The 26,116-nt window shown below is 38.8% G+C and overlaps 1 protein-coding gene across 2 annotated transcripts in view; it reads left to right on the plus strand.

Moving 5' to 3' along the window:
- RARB (retinoic acid receptor beta) overlaps positions 1-26,116 on the plus strand; it is a 678,155-nt gene that overhangs the window by 174,338 nt on the left and 477,701 nt on the right. For both annotated transcript variants that reach the window (XM_030550971.1, XM_030550972.1), the window contains exon 2: positions 8,668-8,761. The gene's annotated coding sequence lies outside the window, so the exon portion shown is untranslated. The remainder of the gene's footprint in view (positions 1-8,667; positions 8,762-26,116) is intronic.

Here is a 26,116-nt window from a genome sequence, read left to right on the forward strand (position 1 = left end):
TTCACTGAGATCTTCTTTAGGTTTGAGCAATGTGCTGAGTGTGTCACAGCTAAACACAAGGTAGGTCAGATTGTATAGCATAAGTAGTTAATACACATTTCAAGGGGCCATTCAACGTGAAGTGGCCCGCTAACACTCTCCAGTCAATGGTGTGGGAGATAGGTAAGTGGGTTATAAATTGTTGTAATAAGTATTTGAGGATGAGAACTGAGAGGTCAGGTATAGAGTGATCACTTTGTGAGATATGTTCACCCAAGGTGATATGGTGGTTTTTGGTTTTGATCATGTTTCCATGTGAGTTTGAGAGCATAGCGATGGTCTCATTTCACCCACATAGTTGTTACTGGGGCAGTTAGTGCACTGGATGAGGTGCATCACATGTTGTGATCGGTATGTGCAGGTCCCATGGATCTTGGAAGGTGTGTTGTGTGGGGTGTTGATCGTTGCAGATCATCTCTCTAATATCCTGTTACCAGCACGGCTACAACAACAATCCTCTTACTGGTGGCACTCTTGATTTCCATGGATTTACGGTAGTATAAAATTGTAGTAACACAGTAATGAATCAGGCCCATAGTAATATGTCAGTTTCTTGTGTGAAATACTGATATTTCCTAGATTGTAAGGGTCTAATTCTCCACTGCCTTGCACCCCATTTACACCTGGGAAATCGTATCCTAAAGAATTAAAATGCTGCCACTTTCACATGTGGTTCAGGAATATGGGAAATGCCTTAGTGAATCAGACCAGGTGGTTCATCTATTTTGGTATCCTCTCTCTACCACAGAAAGATGTCCTGTAGAGTGGACAGTTATGGAATAATTTGAGTATTGGAGAAGTTTCTTTATAGCCCCTGTCAGTTGGTAGCTAGCTTATGCTTTGAAGTATGAAGGTTTACATCCCTTCTAAAAGAATCTTTGTTCATATTAGCTCTATAAATGTCTAATCCTTTTCTGAACCCCACTAAGCTCTTGGTCTCTTGGGACAATGAGTTCCATGAGTACTTATCTGTGTTGAATTTCTTGCCTTTCAGTTCCATTGTTTTTGTATTAAGAGACATACTATAGCTGAATGCCCTAATATATATAATTGAATTATTATAGTAAAATACATGTATATGCTTTGTATAAAAACAAACAGTATTTAAACCTGTAGTTGAAATTGGGAAAAGGTCACAGTTTAATTTCAATTGTTTGTTGTTTCTGTGTTAAGTATTCTAATAAAACATTCTCTACTATGGAAAGCAATACTTAGGAGTCCCAAGGTGCTAGCAAAGTGTCAATAAAATTATCTCTTGCCTTCAAAGCAATGTGCAATATGGACTTTGCTGCAGTATTTGGAACACTTTAGAAATTGAACACATTTACATTTGTATTCATTATAATCCACACTTAATTTAATAATCAAGGTAGATAGGCAAACTGGAAAAACATTGAACAATGTTAGCAGATACAGACATAAAAAGAGAGAATGAGGCATACTGGAAACAAGCCAGTTGGTTGTGAAATATAGGAAAGAGTAGAAAGTTTGTAGACTAGATAAAACAACATGCCATTTATTGTTTTGAAGCAAGAAATACTTTTGTTTTCATTAATAACAGTAATCTCTGATAAATAAAACTATTAATTTTGGTTGTTGAAATATGTTAGTTATCGGTTTGTTTTCTAAATCAAGTTACATTTTCTATACCACTGACATCTTCTTTGAATCGTGTTGCAATGAGTTTAATATTGACCCATGCTTCTGTAGCCATGCATAAGTGAGTATGGCATTAATGCACAACATTAATACTCTATTTCAGTATCTTGATCAAGTTGTGTATTTTCCAAGTAGATTGTACAGTTCTGTGTACTCCATTTTCCAGAGTAACACAGTAATGTCCATAGGGCTTAGAAAAATTATATAGAAGAAAATATATTAATGTAGAAGTTTGTTTCTGTTATAACCAAACCAGAAACATACTATCTCAGGCCCCAGTCCTGCAAAGCTGTGAGTGGTTCTTTACATTGTGTGTCCGGTAAGACAATGGGACTACTCCCAGTTTGTAGCTTTTGCAGGTTAGGGGTCAAAATCTATTCTTTGGCCTCACAGGTTTATTTAATTGAAAGTTTCCTTTACAGGTAAATTGGTATAACCTAATTTACTGGTGGAGGGTAGGGATAGGATACAGAGGGACCTAGACAAATTAGAGGATTGGGCCAAAAGAAATCTGATGAGGTTCAACAAGGAAAAGTGCAGAGTCCTGCACTTAGGATGGAAGAATCCCGTGTTTTGCTACAGACTAGGGACTGAGTGGCTAGGCAGCAGTTCTGCAGAAAAGGACCTGGGGGTTACAGTGGACGAGAAGCTGGATATGAGTCGACAGTGTGTCCTTGTTGCCAAGATGGCTATTGGCATTTTGGGCTATAAAAGTAGGAGCATTGCCAGCAGATCGAGGGACGTGATCATTCCCCTCTTTTCAACATTGGTGAGGCTTTGTCTGGAGTACTGTGTCCAGTGTTGGGCTGATGCTACAAGAAGGATGTGGAAAAATTGGAGAGTCCAGCAACAAAAATGATTAGTGGGCTGAAGCACATGATTTATGAGGAGAGGCTGAGGGAACTGGGATTATTTAGTCTGCAGAAGAGAAGAGTGAGGGGAGATTTGATAGCTGCTTTCAGCTACCTGAAAGGGGGTTCCAAAGAGGGCGGATCTAGACTGTTCTCAGTGGTAGCAGATGACAGAACAAGGAGTAATGGTCTCAAGTTGCAGTGGGGAAGGTTTAGGTTGGATATTACGAAAATCTTTTTCATGAGGAGAGTGGTGAAGCACTGGAATGGGTTCCTAGGGAGGTGGTGGAATCTCCGTTCTTTTAGGTTTTTAAGTCAGGCTTGACACATCCCTGGCTGGGATGATTTAGTTGGGAATTGGTCCTGCTTTGGAGCAGGGGGTTGGACTAGATGACCTCCTGAGGTCCCTTCCAACCTTGATATTCTGTGATTCTAAGTGTCTATACATCCATGGGAATAAAGTTTATAAATTAGACTAGGCTAGTGCCTGTCTCCAGACAAAATAAGTTAGATATAATTCAACATATGTCAGTTCTAAAGTCACACATGAAATGGACATGTGTTAATTCAGTATCTTTAATTTTTTTTCGCTTGCTGGTTTTGGCTGTTTCAGTTGTATGTGTAATATCAATATGAAGTGCCTGGTTACTATTCTGTGAATTAAAATGGCCCATTAGAGTTAGCCTTTGATGATAGTGAATGGCAAAAAAAAATGAGTGGAATGGACAGAGAAAGGGGAAGAAAGACGTAAAGTAAAAATGTCAGGCTGGACTAGAGAATCTTTAGCTTTCAGTATCATTGTAAGAGCTATATACACACAGTGAGTTCTGTTTTCCATATTTTCACTCCATATACAACATAATTGGCATCTAAATATTTTGTTATATTGCTAAAGATTTCTTTGAAATTGGATGTGTCTGTAATATGCAGAGATTTTTTCTATATCTGTATCTCACACAGTGCATGTGTTTGTGTATTATAGATGTAGACCTACAAATAGATGTTGCCTCCTACATTATTAGGTGGAATCCTACATCTGTTATAGGGAGGACTATTGAACCTAAATAACAGAATTCCCCTCCTTCAGACCCTGGAGAAGTCCCTGTGTGCAAACTCCATGCAGTCGTGATTCTACGGGTTTTGGGGCATTGTCTGGGCAGATGCGACAGAACCACTCTGTGCAGAGGCAATCCCTAGCAAAGTAGTGGAAAACAGGTTACAAATAAACACATGATCAGATCAATGTTCACGTATGGAGAATGCCCTGTAAAGCCTTGTTTCCCAGCTCCCATGGATCTCTCAGTCAGAGCGAGGTTACTCTGTGCCTTGTACTACTAGGTATAAGGCTCTGCTACTTATCCAAGGTACGTGAACTGGCACCGTCCTCTTTTCCCATCTCTAATCCTCCTGCCTTTGTCCTCCCTCCTTCCCTCTCAACAGATGCACAAGTTTGCCTTGTCTCTAGATTCCCTGCAGTTCTCTGTCTATTCAATGGACATGTAGAGGCCATTCCATCAGAAAATAATTCAACCCATTCCTTGATATCACAATACCTTAGAAACTTCTGTCTGTTCTCCTGCAGGAGGGTATGATTGAGCCCATAATGTCTGTGTATATATAGATGTTATAACATTAGGGAATTTAATTAAACAAATAAAAAACCCAGCAGCAGCTAATAAGAGAGTCTGCTTTTTAAGTTTTCCATCCAGAGATCAAAGAAAAGTCAGAGGAAGTTACAGATCATATGTCTTTTATTCTTTATGAGGTCAAACACAGGAAGTTGTATAGCAACGTTCAAAACCACATTAATTTTCTTTTCTGTCTGCATGTTTTTCACTTCTTCACTTCAGTTTTAAAAATACTGTCCTGGAGAGATCTGTACTTACGTACAAATTTTTTTGCTTTGGATGCTTTTATGGGGCTTCCATTGACTTCACTGGAAGTTAAATGCCCTAGACCAGTGGTTCTCAAACTTTTTCTTTTGTGGATCACTTGAAAATTGCTAAGGGTCTTGGTGGTCCACCTAATGATCTTTCCAAATGTTGTTTCTACCGTTAGCTAGCTATTGTAAAGCTCTTTGGATAAAAGTGCTACATAAAAAAAACTTAACTTTTTTTTTCTACAAATAAAAGCACACAACTCATATTTTACTATTGGTTGTCTGACCTTTCTAATGTGATGAATGTGCCCTCTCCCCTGCCGCAGCAGCCCCCCCGAGCTGGGGCTGGGACAGAGCAGGGGCTCTCCCCTGCTGCGGCAGCCCCCCAAGCTGGATCTGGGAAGGAGGGGGGTCTCTCCCCAGTCGTGGCAGCCCCTGAGCTGGGGAAAATCACCTTTCTTTGGCTGCCACAGCCCTGCACGTCCCTCATTACCCCCACCCCCTCTTCTCACCCCACTTCCCCCTCCTATCTACCCACTATTCCTCCCAATTAGGAATTCCTCCTAATTAGGTGGGTGGCCCTTCATTCTCTCATGAGCGGCCACCCAGGCATGTACCTTAGAGGGAGCTATCTGCCGACCACCTGAATGGAGCTCGTGAACCGCTGGCAGTCCGCAGACCACAGTTTGAGAACCTCTGCCCTAGAATGTCTTCATGAGTTAGAGACGTCCAAAGAGCTGATAAGCGATGAGAATAATGAACATTATTATATTTAAACAAAAAAGTATCTGGATAATTGAAGGAGTGTGTACTGCATATATGGTCCATTCTCCAATTATGCTGCAACACAAGGCAGTATATAATGCTCCTGGGCAATGAGTGTGATTTTCTTAGTCTTCCCATTTAATTCAATGTAAAATATGTGTTGATGGGGGGACATGCATCCACAAACCAAGAATATCACACTTTTTAGTACATGTAGTGCCTGACACTGTACAGAATTACTGAAACATAGGTTAAGTACATTAGGCATCTTCTTAGCATACGCACAACATGCCTCAGGTGATACATGACCACGATTCACCACTGAATTTGGTTGGCTGGTTAGATCATTAACTTCCCTGTCCTGGTCCAGGAGCTTATGGGGAATGCTACGTGAACACTGATCAATGCCCCCTCTGTTAGGTATGATTTGGGCTCAGTTTTTCAGAAAGACCGAGAGTGACAAAGGAAGCAGCTTCCCTGCTTCCTCAAGCTGCCCTCCTGCACTGGCTTATTGAATGGTATTGGCACATAAAGGGGAGCAGGCCGCATCCCATACTGGGATGTATTAGTGGGCATGCTCTTCCTATATGCATGGGGAGATCCCAAAGGAAAACTGACTCTTGGTGCTTCCTCTGGGAGGAGGAAATGGGCTGAAGCTCTATGCTGCCTCTTACTGTGAGCTGTGCTTCTTTAAAATTGTTATCCTTAACAATATGTGTTCTAGAGCATTGCTGACCCCAGGTCAGTAATGCACATTGCAAAACATAATCCCAATTGTAATATAAAATGGTGGGGTATAAATTAGCTGTGACCACTCAAGAAAGAGATCTTGGAGTCAGAGTGGATACTTCTCTGAAAATATTCACTCAATGTGCAGTTGCAGTGAAAAAAAGTGAACAGAATGTTGAGAGTCATTAAGAAAGGAATAGATAATAAGACAGAAAATATCATATTGCCTCAGTATAAATCCATGGTATGCCCACATCTTGAATACTGCATGCAGATGTGGTCTCAAAAAAGATATATTGGACTTGGAAAAGGGCAGAAAAGGGCAACAAAAATGATTAGGGGTATGGAATGGCTGCCGTACGAGGAGAGATTAATAAGACTGGGACTTTTCAGCTTAGAAAAGAAATGACTAAGGGGGGATATGATAGATGTCTATAAAATCATGACAGGTGTGGAGAAAGTAAATAAGAAAGTGTTAGTTACTCCTCATAACACAAGAACTAGGGGCCACCAAATGAAATTAATAGGCAGCAGGTTTAAAACAGGACATATTTTTTCACACAACACACAGCTAACTAGTGGAACTCCTTGCCAGAGGATGTAATGAAGGCCAAGACTATAACAGAGTTCAAAAAAGAACTACATAAATTCATGGAGGATAGGTCCATTAATGGCTGCTAGCCAGGATGGGCAGGGATGGTGTCCCTAGTCTCTGTTTGCCAGAAGTTGTGAATGGGCAACGGGATGGATCACTTGATGATTATCTGTTCTGTTCATTCCCTCTGGGGCACCTGGCATTGGCCACTGTCGGAAGACAGGATACTAGGCTAGATGGACCTTTGGTCTGACCCAGTATGGCTGCTCTTATATTCTTGTATCAGAGAGGTAGCCGTTTTAGTCTTGATCTGTAAAAAGCAACAGAGTCCTGTGGCACCTTATAGACTTAACAAATGTAGAAAGGGTATATTCTTAGGTATTCAAAACCATGAGTCAGGCCTCCCCAAATCATGAGACTATCTTCAAAATCGTGACATTGAAGAAATTTGGAATTCTTTTGAGTTGCTTTCTGGCTTCTGAGCCTTTAGGTTAATTTCCAGTCACATTTTCAAGTTTTTCTCCACATCTACAGGTGCTAGAAATGTGGTTTTTTTTTTTTAAATGAAAGCTGAAGTTTCCTTATAATTACAAAATTTGAGGAGCAGGGGCTTTAAGAGAAACACCAAATATCACTAGATTTACAATAAAATGGGAGTTGGCAGCACTGAGACTAACCAGATTTGTGGTCTAATGAAAATCCTGCGTTTTTTCTTTGTTGGCTGTTACTGAACCTTGTGCCTTATTGATGTTAGTAAATAGAATATCAGTGACTTGGTGTATTCTGTGGCATGTCAATAGTGAAGTGTTATCAAAGCAATCTTGTCTGTCTCAAGTGGTGGGCTAGCAGATCACTTTGTTCAACACTCAGCTTAGTTTCTCAGAAAAACCTATTCAAAGATAAGAGAGATACCAATAACGTTTGTGGATGCAGTTGCTGAATGCCTAGTAAAGTCTGAGTTAAAGCGGTGAAGGCGCTGTCAGGGACAGGAGTTGGGGACTAAAGGGGGGGAATGTAGAGTTTTATTTGCTTTTATCCCCCTTGACCTGTCTGTTGGCTGAGTCAATAAAACAGCAGTGAATCTATTTATGTTGTTTAACTTCGTTTTTTAAAAGGTGAAATTCTTTTATATCCTCGATTCTGCTGACAGGTACCTTGAAACCCCCCTTAAGCTGTGGGGAGACCAGCATGTGTTAATGTGGATGTGCTCTTTATAAATATATCAGAGGGATAAATTTCAGGGAGGGAGAGGAATTTTTTAAGCTTAGTACCAATGTGGACACAAGAACAAATGGATATAAACTGGACTCTGGGGAGTTTAGACTTGAAATTAGACAAAGGTTTCTAATCATCAGAGCAGTGAAGTTCTGGAATAGCCTTCCAAGGGGAGCAGTGGAGGCAAAAGACATATCTGGCTTCAAGATTAAGCTTGATAAGTTTATGGGGGGGATGGTATGATGGGATAGCCTGATTTTGGCAATTAATTAATCTTTGATTATTAGCAGGTAAATATGCCTAATGGACTGTGATGGGATGTTAGATGGGGTGGGATCTGAGTTACTACAGAGAATTCTTTCCTGGGTGCTGGCTGGTGAGTCTTGCCCACATGCTCAGGGTTTAACTAATCGCCATATTTGAGGTCGGGAAGGAATTTTCCTCCAGGGCAGATTGGCAGAGGCTTTTTCGCTTTCCTCTGCAGCATGGGGCATGGGTCACTTGCTGGAGGATTCTCTGCGCCTTGAGATCTTTAAACCATGATTTGAGGATGTAAATAACTCGGACATAGGTCAGGGGTTTGTTATAGGAGTGGGTGGGTGAGATTCTGTGGCCTGGGTTGTGCAACAGGTCAGACTAGATGATCATAATGGTCCCTTCTGACCTTAAAGTTTATGAGTCTATATGTGCTAAGATTTCCTGTGGGGTTCACAGGGGATGATGCAGCAGCTATTCCTCTAGCCTGCTACCTCCAAAACTGTGAAGGTGAAATTGCCTCAAACACCTGCAGAGGGTATTCTGTGAGGTCAGGAAGGAGAGCAGAGCAAAAGGGTAACATTGAACTCTTCATTTACTTTTACTATGGGTATGTTGGATGTGATTAAAATCTCTGCCATATTATGTTGTTCAACTCTAACAGGTCTTTCCTTTTCCAGGATTTTAAACTTTTCCAAGTACAAGAAGTTAACTCCAGAGTCAACTTCCCAGGGACTTGCTTCCAGTGCTCAGATGCGAAGGTAGAATTAAGAGGTAAATTAGGATTTATTTTCAAAATCCCTTGGAAATAGTTACAGTTGTAATTGGTGACACGCCGTTTGCAAGGTAGCCTTTGGTACATTTCCTCCCATAGAGCCATTCTATCCATGACAGCAAGCTGTCAGCCTGAAAGGTATGGAAATCTGAAAGTGGATTTGTTTTGAAGAGGTAGCAAAAAGTTAACAAAAAGAGCGCTGCACAGGGAAAATACCAATGCAAACGGTATCAGCTGAGCTCTCTAAAATCAAAAAGTGCCTCACTTTACATATTATCCATATGGTTTGCACCCACTTTACATATTATACTTTGAAAATCAATAGGAAATAGTTGTACTGTATGTTGATGAGTGTGATTTTTTTTTTTCTTCCTACGGATAAAAGTAAGCTTGAAATAGCTACACATTTAGCAACAGGTAATGTCACTGGAAATATGAGAAACACTTCTGAATGCAGGAATTAACAAGAATCAACAAGAACTCCTAGTTCCTATTACTCAGTAGGGCAAGTTCCCATTGCCTGTGCAAAACCCAGGGAACCTGCATAATGGTTGCGGGGACAGAATCCTCCTCCCACCCCAAACCGGATCCACTGCACAGAACAGTCAGCTACTCTGTAGCTGTTCTCTGTAGCCTCTGAGCTGTAGCAGTGGCTGTTGTGGTTGTCTACCGTCCTGTACTTATGGGCTTTATCTAGTGAAACAGTGTAGTTTGTAGACCCACTGGCCACCACCCTTGCCACTCCTATTTCCCATCTATGAATCTTCATGGTGGGCAGGGGCCCAGGAGGCCCCTGTTTGTGGGCTGTCTGTGTGCAATGGAATAGTTGTAGTTCTGCTGACCTTTGAGAGTTGCCTGATAGTGCAGTTGTGGTCAGGGGGAAGAATATGATTTGCCCCAAAGATCTGTGTCCTGTTTTGGTGTCCTGATGCTTGATGGAAAGAAGAGAGTACGGAACCTTCTCTTTCTTGCACCAGAAGGCAGGCAGGAATGCTTTGAGCTGCAAGGTGGGCTTGCCAACATATCCCCATGGGAGCATGATCTAGGATTAAGAGATATGTCCAGTCCTCCAGACTGCCTAGTGAATATTGTGCATTCAGCAGAGTGCCAGCTGGCAGTGGTTAAGGAATGCATGCTGATCTTGCTCGTGGTGGCCCAAACATGCTCCCTGCTCTGTGTTTTTGGCAACTTTACACTAGCATTGTGTTTCAAGTACCAGTTGCATGTCCTCCTTTCTTCCGCCGAAGCATATCCCATAGCCTAAATAAAAACTACTGGTAAGTAGTTTTATATGCCTCTATTTTTCTGTTAGATCAAATAACATATGGATGGCAATAGACCTCTTGCTTTCAAAAATCAGTCTTCCTGAAACGTCTGTGATGTTATTGCCACAGTGGGGGGAAAATGTTATTTGATAATGATATATATAAACAAGGTCCACTGCAAGTTGGACCTAAAGTTTGAAAGATCCCTGGGTTTTGGAGCCTGCCGGTAGAAATTCGGCGGCAGCTTCAGTGACATATTAAAAATTGAGGGTTTATTAAATTAAAGCTGAAATGGAATAATACTGTCAGTAACAGAGCCTGGGAGTCATTTTTTGATATTAAATTTGTTTTATTTAACACTGTACCCACAATTTCAGATTCCAGTATGCCACAGAACTCTTTGTGAAAAATACCTTACTATAGTAGATGTCAAGGGAGGAAGTTGGAGGGTTTGGCAGCTGGGGACTCCCAATATCTGGACATATCTGAAAAATAACCTGCAGTGAAATAGTTAACCATGTTAACTAATTTAATGTTTGGAGTGGTGTTATAATAATATCAGTTCCATGATATAAGAGAGACAAGGTGGAGGGGGTAATATCTTTTACTGGACCAACTTCTGATGGTGGAAAACAAGATTTTGAGCTGCTCAGAGCTTTTCAGGTCTGGAAAATTTTGTCCGCAGCTGAAGAAGAGCTGTGTGTAGCTCAAAAGCTTCTCTCTTCCACCAACAGAAGTTGGTCCAATAAAAAACATTACCTTCCCCACCTTGATATTTAATGGTCATCTTTAGGTTTCATAGTTAACATCCCTTTGTAATGAAGGAGGCAGGTCATGCCCATGAGTTACTTTTTTAGGCTTTCTGCAAACTCAGGAAGCCAACGCTGCATCCTTGGATTCTCTGTTCTTATTTTCAAGGCTATTTTCACAACTGTAAGGGCTAGAATCAGAAAACTTTATAATTTTCATAATCAGAATGTGATAGCTTATGTTCAGTGGCAAGGGATGAATTCCACAACCATAGAACCATGGAGTGTGTGCTGTTTTTGAGCTTCATTTTTAGGCTTTTCTGGTAATGCACATTCATTATTCAAAGCTTTCATCTCATAACTAGAGGTGTTTTTTTTTAATTCCAGCCAATTTAAAAGCCAAAACAAATTTGTTTTTAAGGCTTGTGGGGTTATGCACAGATTTTTGCAGTGGGAAAACTGGAAGAGTTTTTATTGAATCTAGTCCTAAAATAGCAACATATGTTAAGCTCATTTTAATGGCTTCTAATTCTACTCACGTGATTCACTTGCTAATTTAAAACTCTGAGTTTGATCTGAAGACAATCATCCCCTTTAAGTTTCCTGTTTTCTAACAAACTGTTGAACTGTTTCCCTTGATAAAAGGCTAAAATAAAATCAGTGCTGCATGTATTGAAGAGACATTTACTCATCCTGTGTGGTCATCCTGCCATTTAGAATTAAATATTACAATTTAGCTTAGTTGGATCCTCAGAAATGGTCAGTGACACCTTGGATCCAAATTCTCAAGAATACTAAGTAATAGAAACACAATCTATAATTATTTGGGGTTTTTTTTTTTTTTTTTTTGTTTCTTTACAGCCAACAGCTGCAAATAGGCTAGGGAAATAGTAAAAATAGGCGAAGGGAAATTTTCATCATTAGAATGACAACATATTTTGGGCCAGATCCTCTCCCACATTTAGGCACTTAAGTCCCGTTGAAGTCAATGGGAGTTAGGTGCCCAAATAAATTTGAGAATCTGAGCCATTGTCACCAACACAAATGTACATAATTCAGTACAACTATATTAAATATGAAGGAAACTAATAGAGACTCCTGTACTTAGGTTGCCTAACTTTCTATTATAAAGGATTCTTGTGATCTTTTGGTGAGGTCTTATCTCTTCATTGTTTGCTATAGTTCTTGATATTTGGCAGGGGGAATCTCTGGATACAGAAGTGCCTTTTCTTTGTCAAATGAATTTCCACTGAGTTTTCGTTAAGGTATAAAGAGTTAAAATCTTGAAGAGTAAATCTGACTTTTCCTAACTTTCAACTGATTGACTTTGCAACCTAAATATTTTTTTAATGTAGTGTTTTGTGTTCAAGATGAGTATATGATTAGTAAATAGCAAGATGTCTTCCTTGAGTGTGTGTGTGTGAGAAAGGTTAACACCAATCCTCAGAAATTTGCACAGAAGTCAATATTATTGTATTCTGGGCAGTTATATTGAACCATTTTTTAAATTTCTGTGTTACAAAATGAAGTCGCACAATAGAAACTTTGGGCCAGTTGAGTCCTGGAGGAAGCAAGCAGGTGATTTCAGTGGAGTTGTGCCCATTTACATCAGCATTGACTTTAGCTTTTTATTTCTGCCCTCTAGTCCAGGGGTAGGCAACCTATGGCATGCATGCTGAAGGCGGCACGCTAGCTAATTTTCAGTGGCACTCACACTGCCCATGTCCTGGCCACTGGTCCAAGGGGCTCTGCATTTTAATTTAATTTTAAATGAAGCTTCTTAAACGTTTAAAAAAAAATATTTACTTTACATGCAACAATAATTTAGTTATATATTATAGACTTAGAGAAAGAGACCTTCTAAAAACGTTAACATGTATTACTGGCACGCGAAACTTTAAATTAGAGTGAATAAATGAAGACTCGGCACACCACTTCTGAAAGGTTGCTGACCCCTGCTGTAGTCTAAAAGCAAATGATCTGAAAATTCTGTTCTGGAGACAGTCATGCTGGCAGTTTTGAGAGTTGTCGACGACATTAGTTCTACTGCATGTAGAGCTAATATTTGATTGTATACGAAAGTAACATAGTCCATTTTTTTAAAAAATGGAAAAATAAATAAAAACATAGCCACAAATAGAAACCTCCTGAAGAGAGAGATTGTGAACCCTTCAGTCCCATTGGTAAGTAGTTACTTTTGTGAGTTGTCTCATTGGAGCCAATAGAACCACTCTTCTAGCTACTTGCAACTTTGCTGGCTTACGGGGTTCAGAATCTGGCCTTCATTCTGGATGTTGATGAATGCTAATAAAATGCTTTGAGGAACAATGCTTTTGAGTCCACCCATACCCAAACCGTTTTACATGAGTTTTATAAACCACATGCCCTCATTTGCTGCCATGCAGTCATTCAAAGTAATGGGATGTTATAGTTCCACAGATGAGAGACCGAGGAAAAAATCTGGATGTTTTAAAATATTCTTGATATAATTGAACATTTCTTAATTTTCTAAAGAGTTTTTAACGTTATTTAAATATTTTATGTCAATAATTTTTTAAAAATCTTGGTTTTAATGGGTCATAGTAAATAGACTTCAATTGAAATACGGATGAATTTGGCTCGGTGTCTGTATCTCATGAAACATTCCAACAAATGTGCGTTATGGCATATACTATAGTAGAGTATTAAACGTTCTAGTGTCCTACATAAGGCTTAGAATGATTGATATAAAATTAAAATAAGTTATAGTTTAGCCTATATAATTATAATGCTCTGAATATTACCACGCTGTCTAACATTATAATAATATTTTCAACTAATAGTATCCTTGAATGGGGCTCCATGTGCATCTTGTAAGCGTTAAAATTATTGTCTGAAAGTGGAGTGGATGTCAGATAGTTTTTATAGGACAAACTGATAAAGGAATCACAGAAGTCCATAGAGTTTTATATTATTATTAGGATCATTATAAATTTGTATTATGATTGTTTCTGTGGGTCCCAACTGACCAGTAGAGCCCTGTGTAGATACAAAATTTGTATCTGCATCTGATCCATGATCTGCAAAAATGGTCCATGGATATCCGCATCCATGGATGCAGATATCCGCAGATATAAAGTAGATATGTGCAGATTTACAGGCTCTACTGATCAGTACCCCATTGTTGTAGGCACTTTGCAAACATATAGTCACTGCCCTGCAGAGTTTACAATCTAAATCAGCTTTTCTCAAATGTGTCCACCAGGGACTTTTCATGTTGTCACAGCTTCCTGGGCAGTGATTTGGGGAGGAAAGCAGTGTTAACAAACATACAAATATCACTTTTCACAGAAACAGACTTACTAGCTAGCAAGTCAAAAAAAAAAGAAGGCAACCAAAAAAAGCAAAAGAAACACCACCAACAAAAAGACAAGAACATTCAAAGCACTATATTTATTTTTCTATTTTGTTTAGGCCCAGTAAAGAATAGACAGCTGTACATTATTTTTATTATTGAGTCTGCAATAAAAACTTACATAAATTACAATGATTTGTACGTGTATATGTGCATATTTATTTGTTTTTCCTAAAGTTAATTAAGTATTTTGGGAAAAATTGTCGGAGTGGCCACCAGCAAGATTTGGTGGCCGCGCTCTGAGGCCACCAAAAATTTCTTGTGAGACCCTCTAATAAATAGACCAGGGTGGGAAGCATTATTATCCCTTTCTTACAGATGAGGAATTGAGGCATAGAGAGATTAAGTGGTTTCCCAAGTTCACAGAGGAAATCTTCAAGAAAACTGGGAGTTCATGCCAGATCTCCTGGGTCCCAGTTCTGTGTCTTTATCACAAAACCATTCTTCCTTCTTACTCAAAGACGTTTCTTCTTCTCTATTTGTCAGACCATCCTTCATCTTGTTATAAAATAAAATATATATATTTATTTTCAGTGTTTTCAAGAAATCCAAGTACTGGACTGTAGAAACCCCAACAACATTACATTTTGTTCTCTGTGATGTGGGTCTTCTTGACCTGATCATGGTACAGATTGGACAGGGAGAGCCATTGTCTTTAAATTCTAATTCCAAATATGGATTTTCAGTCCTACTGTCTGAGCAGAGTGCACAGATTTAAGTAACAGCAACTCATATCAAAGCCTCCTCATGCAATGTAAATATTTAACTACCTAATCCCCAGTACTATGTATTAAACTACAGTTCAGGTTGTTCAAGAGGGTGGGAAAAAGCGATTAAAAATTTTAAAATTGGATATTTTAATTTAAATTAAATATTTTTCTTTTTAAAATTAAAGTATATTTATAATTTAATTAGACATTGAGAAAACCTGTATTAAGGCCCAAATTTACTATAATTGAGGTCCTACTTAATTCCACGATATTGCCGATCCCACAATGTTAGGCTTTCACTGCAATTTTGACAGCGCTGGGAGCCCTGACCTGCGCGGGGCTGACAGTAGGAGGCCCTGCTCTCTGCTCTAGATGGCAGCTATCGACCCCAGGTGGCTGACAGCAGGAGTCCCCACTGTCAGCCCAGGGCTCCCACACTAACCCCTGGATGTCCAAGAGCAGAAAATCATGGAAAAGTAATAATGGACCTGATTACTGCAAATAATAGAGTCCATTATTACTTTTCTGTGATTTTCCTTGGCTTGTTCGCAACTCGGCCATACTTTTTGGACAATCATCCTGCTGTTCAAGTAGGGCTTTAACTATAATCTTAACATAATTTAAATTAAATATTGTAATATTCTGGCAGTATATAGTTGCTGCTGAAGTTTGAAAGAATGTCAAATCACTGAACTAGTGGAAATCACTGGCTAGCAACGCGGAACCCCAGAGTTTAGTGAAGTGCTAAACCAGCTTTGGACATTGGTAGCCTCTCTTGTGCATATGCAGAGAGAATATTTTCTTCATATCTGTTAATTCAACTAGTTAAGTTCAAACTAGTTCATTCAATATTGGGAAACAGATTGATTGGGAGTTTAAAAAGCAGGAAAAAAGCTTTTTTCCTCTTCTGATCTATGACTAAAAATGAGGTGTGGGATAGTAAAAGGACTAGGTCTAGAATCTTGAAGGACATGGTGATCTGAAACAATCAGTTCACTTCCTTAACTGCATAAATACTTCCTTTGTTTAATAATGGTTAGTTTTAAATGCAAAACATGTTTTTATAAACTTTTTTTCCATATATATTAAACACATTTAAGGTAGTTTTATTTAACTAAAAAAACCAATTTTAGAATGTTGTTTTTGGTGCATTTTTAATTGAATTCCAGTTTTTATCCAAATGCCTCTTGACACAGTAAATAAAAAATGTGCCATTCACTATTTTGTAGTATAAAACTGTAAAAATTAAGAATCTGAATAAATGTATGTTAAAATACATCATCGCTTAAGTAGCTGTATACAGATAGCATATCTTCCTGGTTAGCAAAAATAAGTCCCAAATTTAGTGGAAAAGGTGTATTTAGTTTCAAATCAACACGTTTTAGCCTTTTTAAAGGAAAATAACTAAACTGTGCAAATGCAGAACAAGATTTACAAGGCTTCCTGCTTGCTGGCTTACATCATCATTAAAATTTGTGATTTAAATCAATCCACCCTGTTCAACAATTAATTTAATCAACCCAGGGAATAATTCCTTGGTTCTCATCTCCTTAGTGGATTCTATATCTACCACTCCTACAATATTTATGGTCAAGGAAATTTTTTTGCCTTGTTTGTTGTCTCTCTTACCCCTGCTCTGTGTCTGGTTTTTCTTTTTAGTGTGCTAGCCCTTTGAGCTATGCACCATGCCTCCATTTGTGTATAATAAAAATAGAACATCCCTAAAGAAAACCTAGTAACTCCAGGAGTTGACTCAGTAAATACTTAGTGAAGGAGGCACCTTTCCCTCTGCATGAATGTTGAATTCAACATTATGCTTTTATTATTATTACTGCACATATTTATAGTGTTTCTGGGCACCCATGCAAGGCTTGGAACAGTAGGCGATTTTAATAAGAGGGACGAACATGATGTTCTTCTGTTGCTTTAGAGTTTTTAATTTGATTAGTTATCTAGGAGTTAAATCATTTGGGAAGGCCTGGGCAAAAGGTCTTGGCACTTTTGCCTAGAGATGACTAGGTTTGTCCTCAAGTATATTTCCATAAGGCATGAATTCTAGAGGCAAAGGATCCACTCTTACAAATGCCTTGCCTCCAGCAACCTACAGATTTCAACCTTGAAGAACTGAATTCAATTTTTCTGTATGAGATTAGATCATATGGTGAGTTGAAGATGGTGATGTGTCTCGTCATTTGGGGCTTTGGATGACGTAATTGGTATCTTTAAATTTCATCTAGTAATTGATTGGCTGCCTGTGGAGGAACTAGAGCACAGGTATGTTGTGATCTAATGCAGATGGCTGCATTCTGAACCAGCCAGTGTTTTTGGGTGGATTTCACACATGAAGTCCCAAGTAGAGCTTTATGCAGTCGTCCATTTGTACAAAGTCATGTACAATTAAAGTGGGTTCTGCATTCAGTAGGAAAATGTGCAGTCTCCTTTCTAGATGTAAGTGAAAGAATGGTTTTCTGGAGAACTTGTGAGTGTACAGTAGTGAGCAGTCGAGTAAGACCCTGAGATGCATATTGCTTTTGGTGCCTGGAGAGAAGCTGACCCTAATGTCGGAAATCAACGTGCAAAATTATGTACTTTGGTCACATCAGGTGTAGAGATGGAAATAACCTCAAAAAAGTTATCGTGAAAGGAATGATGGCTCACCATAGTAGGGGACAGCCAGTGAGGACGTGGATAGCTGGTGTGCGGTAGATCACTAGGTGGTCAGGTGTTGAGTGCTTGAAGCTAGTGATGGATCAGGAAGGCTTCTGAAAATTCTGCAATGATGTCATCCATGTTCAGACATGAATAAATGGATTTTACTTACTTGCTTAGCAGTAATGGCTTTTACCGGGTCCTTAAATCACCTCCCAGTGTCGAGAAACATAAACACATTGGCAGCTTCTGCCAACAGTTGCTGAATTGGTATCCCTGGAGTTGTTTATTCCCAAAAAAGCTACAGAAGATGCAGGGTCAGCGCATGCTTCCTTTTGCTGACCTGGAGCGACCATCTTTAGGGAACTGATCTTTCTCCATATTTGCTTACTTCTTGGTCCCTCTGTTGAGACTGCTAATAAGGGTGTTGTAACCTAGTGGAATGACCCTCCCCCCTCCCCCAAAAACAGTTCTTCCTGGCCCCTCTCAGGAACCAAACTTCACCTTGTGGCAACATGCAGGGCTGGCTCCAGGGGTTTTGCCGCCCCAAACAGGAAAAAAAGAAAAGAAAAAAGCCGCAGTTGCAATTGCGATCTGCAGCAATTCAGCGGGAGGTCCTTCGCTCCGAGCGGGAGTGAAGGACCCTCTGCCAAATTGCCGCCGAATACCTGAAAGTGCTGCCCCGCTCCGGAGTTGCCGCCCCAAGCACTTGCTTGATAAGCTGGTGCCTGGAGCCAGCCCTGGCAACATATAACCTTTGTTAGACTGAATAATGAGCCCGATGAGTGCATTTTCTGAGCAGATGTCCTGTTAGCTCAGATGGCATATCCCATCTATAAATTATAGTTTCTGCATGCATGGGGTTTTTGCATTTGCTAGTTATATTTTTGTCCAATATTTTCTCATTAAATGTAAAATGTTTCAAAAGACAGTGAGCTGTGTATTGCACTTACAAAATAATTTTGAAAATAACCAATAATAACTTTCTTATCTTTTGAGCTTAAGTCTTCAACTTCAGAAATCACATGCTCAATAATAAAAGGTAACGTTCCCATAAATAAACATTTTTATCTGAGCTTGAAATGCAGTGTCCCTTTGAATTTTTGTGCATTAAGGGAAAGCATTTCCAAGGCACAAAGGACAATGAGGTATCCAAATCCATTTTAAGTCAATGGGAGTTTAGCGCCTAACTCCCATTTCTGCTTTTGAAAATCTTCTCATTCATTTTTAGTTACTGGAAATGGTGAATCTCTTAAGGAAATGCTGAGAAGTTTTTTCAATTGTTTTGGTTCTGTAATTATAAATACAATGGCTCTGGTGTGAGAAGCATCAAACAGTAAGTCTTAATGATGGTTGAGTTAATTCATGTTTAGAAGTTCAATAATTCATCTAAGAAGTGTCAGCAGCTGGCCCTTGTTAATGGTAAGCCTTTCATTTCTGTTAAATCAATTGTGAATAATAGAACCCTTCAGAGAAAAATGATGAAGTAAGCACTGATTTCCAAATTGGGTGTCTGATCTGGAGCATTAATAAAACACAGTGCAAGAAGGCAACAAGTACCTTATACATTCTGATCATCTAAGCAGTAATCAGAAAAAAAAATCAATAGTTTTTGTGTATGGTGCTAGATCTTTTAACATTTCACCTGTCTCCATTCATCATTGTGTCTATAATTTCATTTTTATAATGATTTTGATTTTTTTTTTGTTTGCACTGAAGTAAGCAGACATGGCTTGGGGAATAACTGGCTGGGTCAGTTATACTGTGGTAAAGAATCTGGGGTTTATTGTGCATCACAATTGAATGTGAGCCAGCAATATGATGCTATTGCGAAAAGGGCTAATATCATTCTGGGGTGCACTAACGAATGTTATATGTAAGACACGGGAGGTAATTGTTTTGCTCTGCTTGGCACTAGTGAGACCTCAGCTGGAGTACTGCTTCCAGGTGTGGGCACCACACTTTAGGAAAGATGTGGACAAATTGGAGAGAGTCCAGAGACCAACAAAAATAGTAAAAGATTTAGCAAACCTGGCCTAGGAGGAAAGGTTGAAAAAACTGGGGGGGACCTGACAACAGTCTTCAAATACATTAAGGGCTGTTATAAAAAGGATGGTGATCAATTCTTCATGTCCACTGAAGAGTGGGACAAGAAATAAAGGGTTTTAATCTGCAGCAAGGGAGGTTTAGGTTAGATATTAGGAAAAACTTTCTAACTATAAGGATAGTTACGCTCTGGAATAGGCGGCCAAGGGAGGTTGTGAAATTCCCGTTATTGAAGGTTTTTAAGAATAGGTTGGATAAAGACCTGTCAGGGATACTTAGAGGTATTCTTGGTCCTCCCTTAGTGCAGGGGGCTGGACTAGATGACTTCTTGAGGTCCTTTCCAATCCTACATTTCTGTGATTCTGTGTTGCTATTCTGTTAGGTTTGGGAGGGGTTTTTTTTGGTATATAATTTTGATGGATAATGTCAGTGTTTGTTTTTTAAGCATTTCAATTTGTTTTATCCATTGAAATTTTCACCTTTGCAAAAAATTATGGGTTGTAAGTTATTTTTTTATTTTTATAAACTTAATTTTCACACTTGTGGGAAGTGATGAAGGGTGTCAAGTAGTAATTATTTAATTACAGTAGATGTTGAGATTCAAAAAGTTGATTTTTTTTTTTTTAGGAGAAAGCTTTATGACCATCACTTATCAAAATATACCAAACAAATAACCTTAAGTCAAACTCTAATACATTTGCAAGTGGCATTTTTCTTACTTTGCCTTTTTGAAAGTATTTTGTCATCAATTTGTGTGTGTACATTGAAATATGTGTTTATTAACATTTTACTAATAAAAAATTAATCTCTCCAAGTGTGAATACAGTTTGTGTATCTAGCTAAACATTTTTGGATTTTCTATTGTGTCCATCTGTGTAATTTCTAAATATTTCCAAGTTAAATTAAATCTTCACAGAGTCGTCTATACTTCTTTCTTTCCTCGTTATTGGAAGCTCTGTTGCTTTATAATATGTGTTTACTTTTAGAAATATAAATATTTCTTGTTATGATGAGAGAATTCAAAGGGAAGACTGTTTCAGAGTGGCCTTAAAGTGATTATACTTTTAATTGCTGTAATCTCCTCTCTAACATCATTGCACAGCTGAAGTCCATTCACTGAGAATGCTTTCACATACTTTGTTCTACACTGTGCTGCATTTTTGCAGAGGAGCAGAGCTGTCTTGGTGTGTCAAAGTAGGAGAGATGGGTGCGGATCCATTGATGACTTTAGAAATCAGCATCAAGACCTTGAACTGGCAACAGAAGCGACCATAAGGGAACTGAGCCCAGGGGTAGTGTGTGCTCATGGTAGCATGTCCCATTGAGGAAGTGGATTTCTATGTTTTCCACAATCTGAAACCTCTGTATTGCTTCCATTTCGTTGTGTTAATCTAGTTTGGAGATGACAAAAGCTTGCATCACTGTGGCCAGATCCCAGTCTGGGAGGAAGGAGCAAGGTTTTCTGTCTAGCTAAAGCAGGAAGAAGGCATTTTCACCACCTGTTCATTTACACCAGTGGTCTCCAAATTGTGGGGGGAGGTATATTTGGGGTGGGGTGTGGCAGGGCTAGGTCCAGCCTTCACAGTGGGGAGGGAGTGAGCACCATGCTTTCAGCCCCCAGACCAGCTCCTCCCCAACCTCATTCAGAACTCCAGTCCTGCTCTGCACCCAGCTGGGCTCTGTCCTCATTCCTTCTCTGCCCTCAGACCAGCTCCACCTCTAGCTCCAGCTCCTCCTCCATCCCCAGTTCTGTCCCCAGTTCCACCTTCAGCCCAAGGTCTCCTAGTGAGGAAGCCTTGGCTGTGCAGTAATGGAGGGTGGGGGGCACGGAACAGATTCTGTTACTGGTAAGGGGGGTGGAGTGTGACTGAAAAAGTTTTGAGCACCACTGATGAATTGGACTTTGCACAAATTTAAAGAATGGAGGGGTAGATTCCTTTAATGGGAAAGCAAGTCGGTATCTTGACTGGTTCTTTGAAATATTTGCCCTTTCAGTGCAGCATTGGCTATAGGTTACCAATGATTTAAAACTAGTCAACACTTATAGCAAGTCATGTGGGCCCTGGGTTGTGATGAAAGTTAAGTGCCTAAAAACCTTTAGGATCTGGGCCTTAGAGCCAAATCTGGGTCCTAGTGAAATCAATGGGAGATTAGACTAAAATAGAGCTATGATTTGGCCCATAAAGCATAGTAAGAAAATGTAATAGTTATAATAAAACTTTTAAGGCAAATAAAACGTTTCAGCAGGTGTTCATAAATGTGCTTTATGCCCATAGACTCTATTAAATGTTAATGTGAAGGTCCTGCAGAAACCACACATAAGGTCTCTCTGAAGAAAGAAAATATCTGTTAAATGTGCTGTGCAATATTGTAGCAAAGGTGGGTGGCAGTGAAATACCATGATACCTATTAGATTGAAATATGAAAGCTATTAGAGATTTTGCTGAATTTTCATTTTGTGAAGGAATAGTTTTCAAGAGAGAACATATCAAATAAAAAGCCATATGTTGGGCAAAACCAGAAGCATTCTGTTTGTTGGTGTATGCAGTTTTCATGAATGTGTACAAAGCATATTAAAGACATCTGCTAACATGCCATATTAACAACAAATTGAAAGTAAGGCAATCTTTGTGAAGGAAAATAACAGAAGGAAAGCAGGCTATGTTTTCTGTGTATTTCAATTTTCCTGCCTTGTATGCCAGACTTTATACTTAATCTGCGGACAGAAATCCCAAAGCAACCCTAAACAAGTTACTGACAATGATATGCATTGGTAGATTTTAGATTTAGATCTCTATCTTCTGCTAACTATTAATTGCCTGTAGTATCTATCTCATAATATTGAAGCACTGTAAGGGTAAATTAGATTGGCATGGTGAGATCCATAGGGGACTTCATGGACCATTCTACTCTTCTCCTCCCTTAGTTTTGGGAAGCATTTCTTGGGAGCTTTAATGGAAAAGTTTAATCAAGAATCTGGGTTTTGCAGCATGTTCTAAAAGCAATTAGATATAACACTAGCTTTATTTGCTCTGGTAGATCTTACTACAGGTGTCGGCCAAGTCCCCTTGTGTACTTATATGTGTATGAGAGTTGCTTCCTAAAATGACACTGTTAGTGTCATTGCTATAACAATGCTATAAATTGTGTTTAGTGATGGTGTGAACTCAATTAATCTTGAACAGCCCAGCATGAATTGCTGTTTAGTTAATTTAATGGGCTATATTTTTCTCTCCGTCTCATCACTCAGGTATTGCCTGAATATGAGGGCAGAATCTTTGTAGCATGAGGTTGTTCTATCTTTTCCGACTAATTCCTTAGTTATTTCTGCTTAAGTGGAGAGTTTAAAGCAGTTCATTTGCCTTAGAGCACCTCAGAATGGTTAAAAATCTGATTAGGGAGACATACAACTTTTATAATAACAAGTTGTAAAATCTAAAAATGTCCTTGTATTACATGTTGTTGTAATTGTCTCTCATACTGTCAGGAAGACTCTGCTACGGGTGCCCACAGTGAGTGAAGCAGTTGTTCAGCTGTTCTCAAGGACGTTTAAGATGTTGGTGTAGGTCTTTTTTACTCCACCGTGTACCTGGAGCACATTGAAATAGCTCCCTTTTACTAAAAGGGGCCCACCCTTAAATCCTTGGATCAGTTTCTTAACACATAATAGGGCTGCATTAATACCAGCATGTTTATAGACTTCTAGAAATATGGTTGGGCATCAGTGTTACATAGAACAGGTGCTACAATACATGGAATAGTTACAAAAAAGGATTTAAAATAATAAGGTACCAGCACTAGATTCTGAGGAAAATGAAGCATCAGGAAACACTTTAAAATGTGTGGGAAAATGGTATTTTTTTCTTGTTACTGCATTTGTATAACAGTGACAGTCATGCGTAACTTTTAATACTTGAAATACATTCTGAATATATTGTGTGAGAATTAAATGTTAAATAAGGCATTTCTTTGAGTGGACTATTTATATAGTAAAGTTATGTGAAGTAATGGGCCATGAATGCATTTTGTTTATTAACTTCACCATTGCTGGTTCTTCTATATCTTTTCTATCACAGAGCTATATTTTTGAAATGTAACAGTATCCTCTGACACCAAGACCAGCAATATATTAGGGATGTTGTTTATCAAATAAATAAATAAAGATGTCTTTCTCTCTCATCAGTTATTCACTATGTTCTCCATGTCCATTGATGGTAGGACAAGAAGTAATGGGCTTAATCTGCAGCAAGGAAGATTTAGGATAGATATTAGGAAAAAACATTCTAACTATAAGGGTAAGTTAAGCTTCTGAGTAGATTTCCAATGGAGGTTGTGGAATAACCATAATTTGAGTTTTTAAAAAACATACTGGACAAACACCTGTCAGAGAGTCTAGGTTCACCTGGTCCTGCCAGAGCATGGGGGCTGCACTTGATGACTTCTCAAGCTCTCTTCTAGCCCTACATTTCTATGATTCTCTGGTTTAAAGATATGTAATACTGGGCGTTGGAAGCTTGAACTATTATGTGAGAGCAAGGAAGGAGATTTTTATTTTGTAAAAAAGCAAAACAGCAAAAAAGGAGATTTTTTTTCTTTGCTTAAAATTGCTGCATTGATTTATGTACTTAAATGGTCCCCATTTTACAGATAGGGAATTGATGTACAGAAGATAAATTACTTTGCCCAAGGTAACACAGGAAGTCTGTAGCAGAAGCAGGAATTAAACCCAGATCTACAGAACAGTGCCCCAACCACAAGACTGTCCTTCCTATCTTTTCTGTAATGTCTAATGTAAGGTCTATTATGGTGAAACTGACAGTATTTTATAGGGCTTCTATAGAACTACATAGAGACTTTGCAGTCCCAAGTGTGTAAATTCCACAATTTGTACAAATTCATCATCCTTTGGAGTTGGTAGTTGCTTTTTGAGATTAAATAACAGATACAGTACTGTCAAGCCAACATCCTCTTAATAATAATGTGGATTTCCTTCTCTAATTGTTTAACATAATTATCATGAACATTTTATCTATAAAGTTGGACAGCTGTAGCAGGATACAGTGTAACTGGCTCTTTTGCTTTCAGCATATTCTGGCAAACTTTACAATAAGTAATATTTTATCAAAATCCCATTTAAGTGTCATATGCCATTTTCCAGTACTTCCTTCTTTTCCATTTATTTATCCAATGTTTTCTAAAGGCTAAATCAAATCACTCCTCAGCCTTTTGGCTAAGATCAGTTTTGCCTGAGTGAGGGCTGTAGGTCTAGGACCACGTGATGAGTTGCAAACCTGCATGATCCATTATGGAACCATGCAAAAGCCCTCAAATTATGGTGCAAAATACATAAAATCCACTCACTGGTTATTTCCCTATGCACTCTTTGATCCGATTTGTGCAGTCCTGTCAAAATTCCAGGTTCAGTGGGAATTTTGCCTGAATAAAGAAGACTTGACAATTTGCCAGCAGATCCAAATTGAATTGCCCTCTCTTCTAGCAAGTCTGTAGAAGGCAAGAAAAGTGTTCTTATGTTATTATATATCAACAGTTGTTTCCATGATGATGAATGATGATGCATTTAGGCTCTGGATTTTCTGTACAAATCAAGCCAAAGGAGCTGCCTGATTATAAAGGGCAAAGCTTTTATTTATACACTAATGATCTGGTAATAAGCAATGATGGGGAAGGAAATACAGAAGGAGTACTTGACAGTTTAATGGGTTTGAGTATAAATACTTTACAAGTTGCATGACACTTGCCACCTCATGGCCATTATCTTCTATAATCCTAAGTATACCAGTTAAGGAAGAACCCATGACGTCTTTCCTGCGAATCCAGTTGCTACATATGGCAGTTGGGTTGGGCTGAGCTGTGGACGGGCAGGGTCTGAACAGGGTTGGGTGGCCATATAATAATGAATACAACATTTTGAAGCTGCTAATGAGATAGGTGTTCTTATTTGGACTAGAGTACAGTGTCAGTGGTTGCTTACCCAGGAGGCCTGTCAGCTTTCTGCAGTTGCAGAATTTAGACAGAGCCTACACTAGTAAGTGAGGAACTGTTATAAGTGATCATCTTGAAAAAATGAAACACTTGAGTCCTGAATGAAAAAAATATTCAAATGATTTATTTGTTGTTCTTAAAAAATATCAGCAGTTACCATTTTAAAAGAAAATGCAATAAACTTGCCATATAAACATACAAACTATGAAGTATGAGATTGTGGCATTACACCACTAATACCAGCGACAAGGTCTCTTAATGTGTTTATGGGTTTTTGTTGTTTCATTTTAATTAAATATTTAGACGTTCGAATGTAGATATATTTTTAATCAAAATCTGAATTTTCTGCCAAAATGGCCAATTACATCATTTGCATACTTCTGTTGTTCAAATATCCTATAGTGTAAGCATTTTTTCAATTAGACAGCAACCATAATAAATTGAAATAAAATTCAGTCTTGACTGATATTGTGTGTGTCATGTAAAGGACAAGCCCTATCTATTAAATATGGATTGCCACGGTAGCAATATTAGCAGC

This window comes from Gopherus evgoodei, chromosome 2, assembly GCF_007399415.2.
Source record: "Gopherus evgoodei ecotype Sinaloan lineage chromosome 2, rGopEvg1_v1.p, whole genome shotgun sequence".
In the NCBI taxonomy this organism is placed as follows: Eukaryota; Metazoa; Chordata; order Testudines; family Testudinidae; genus Gopherus; species Gopherus evgoodei.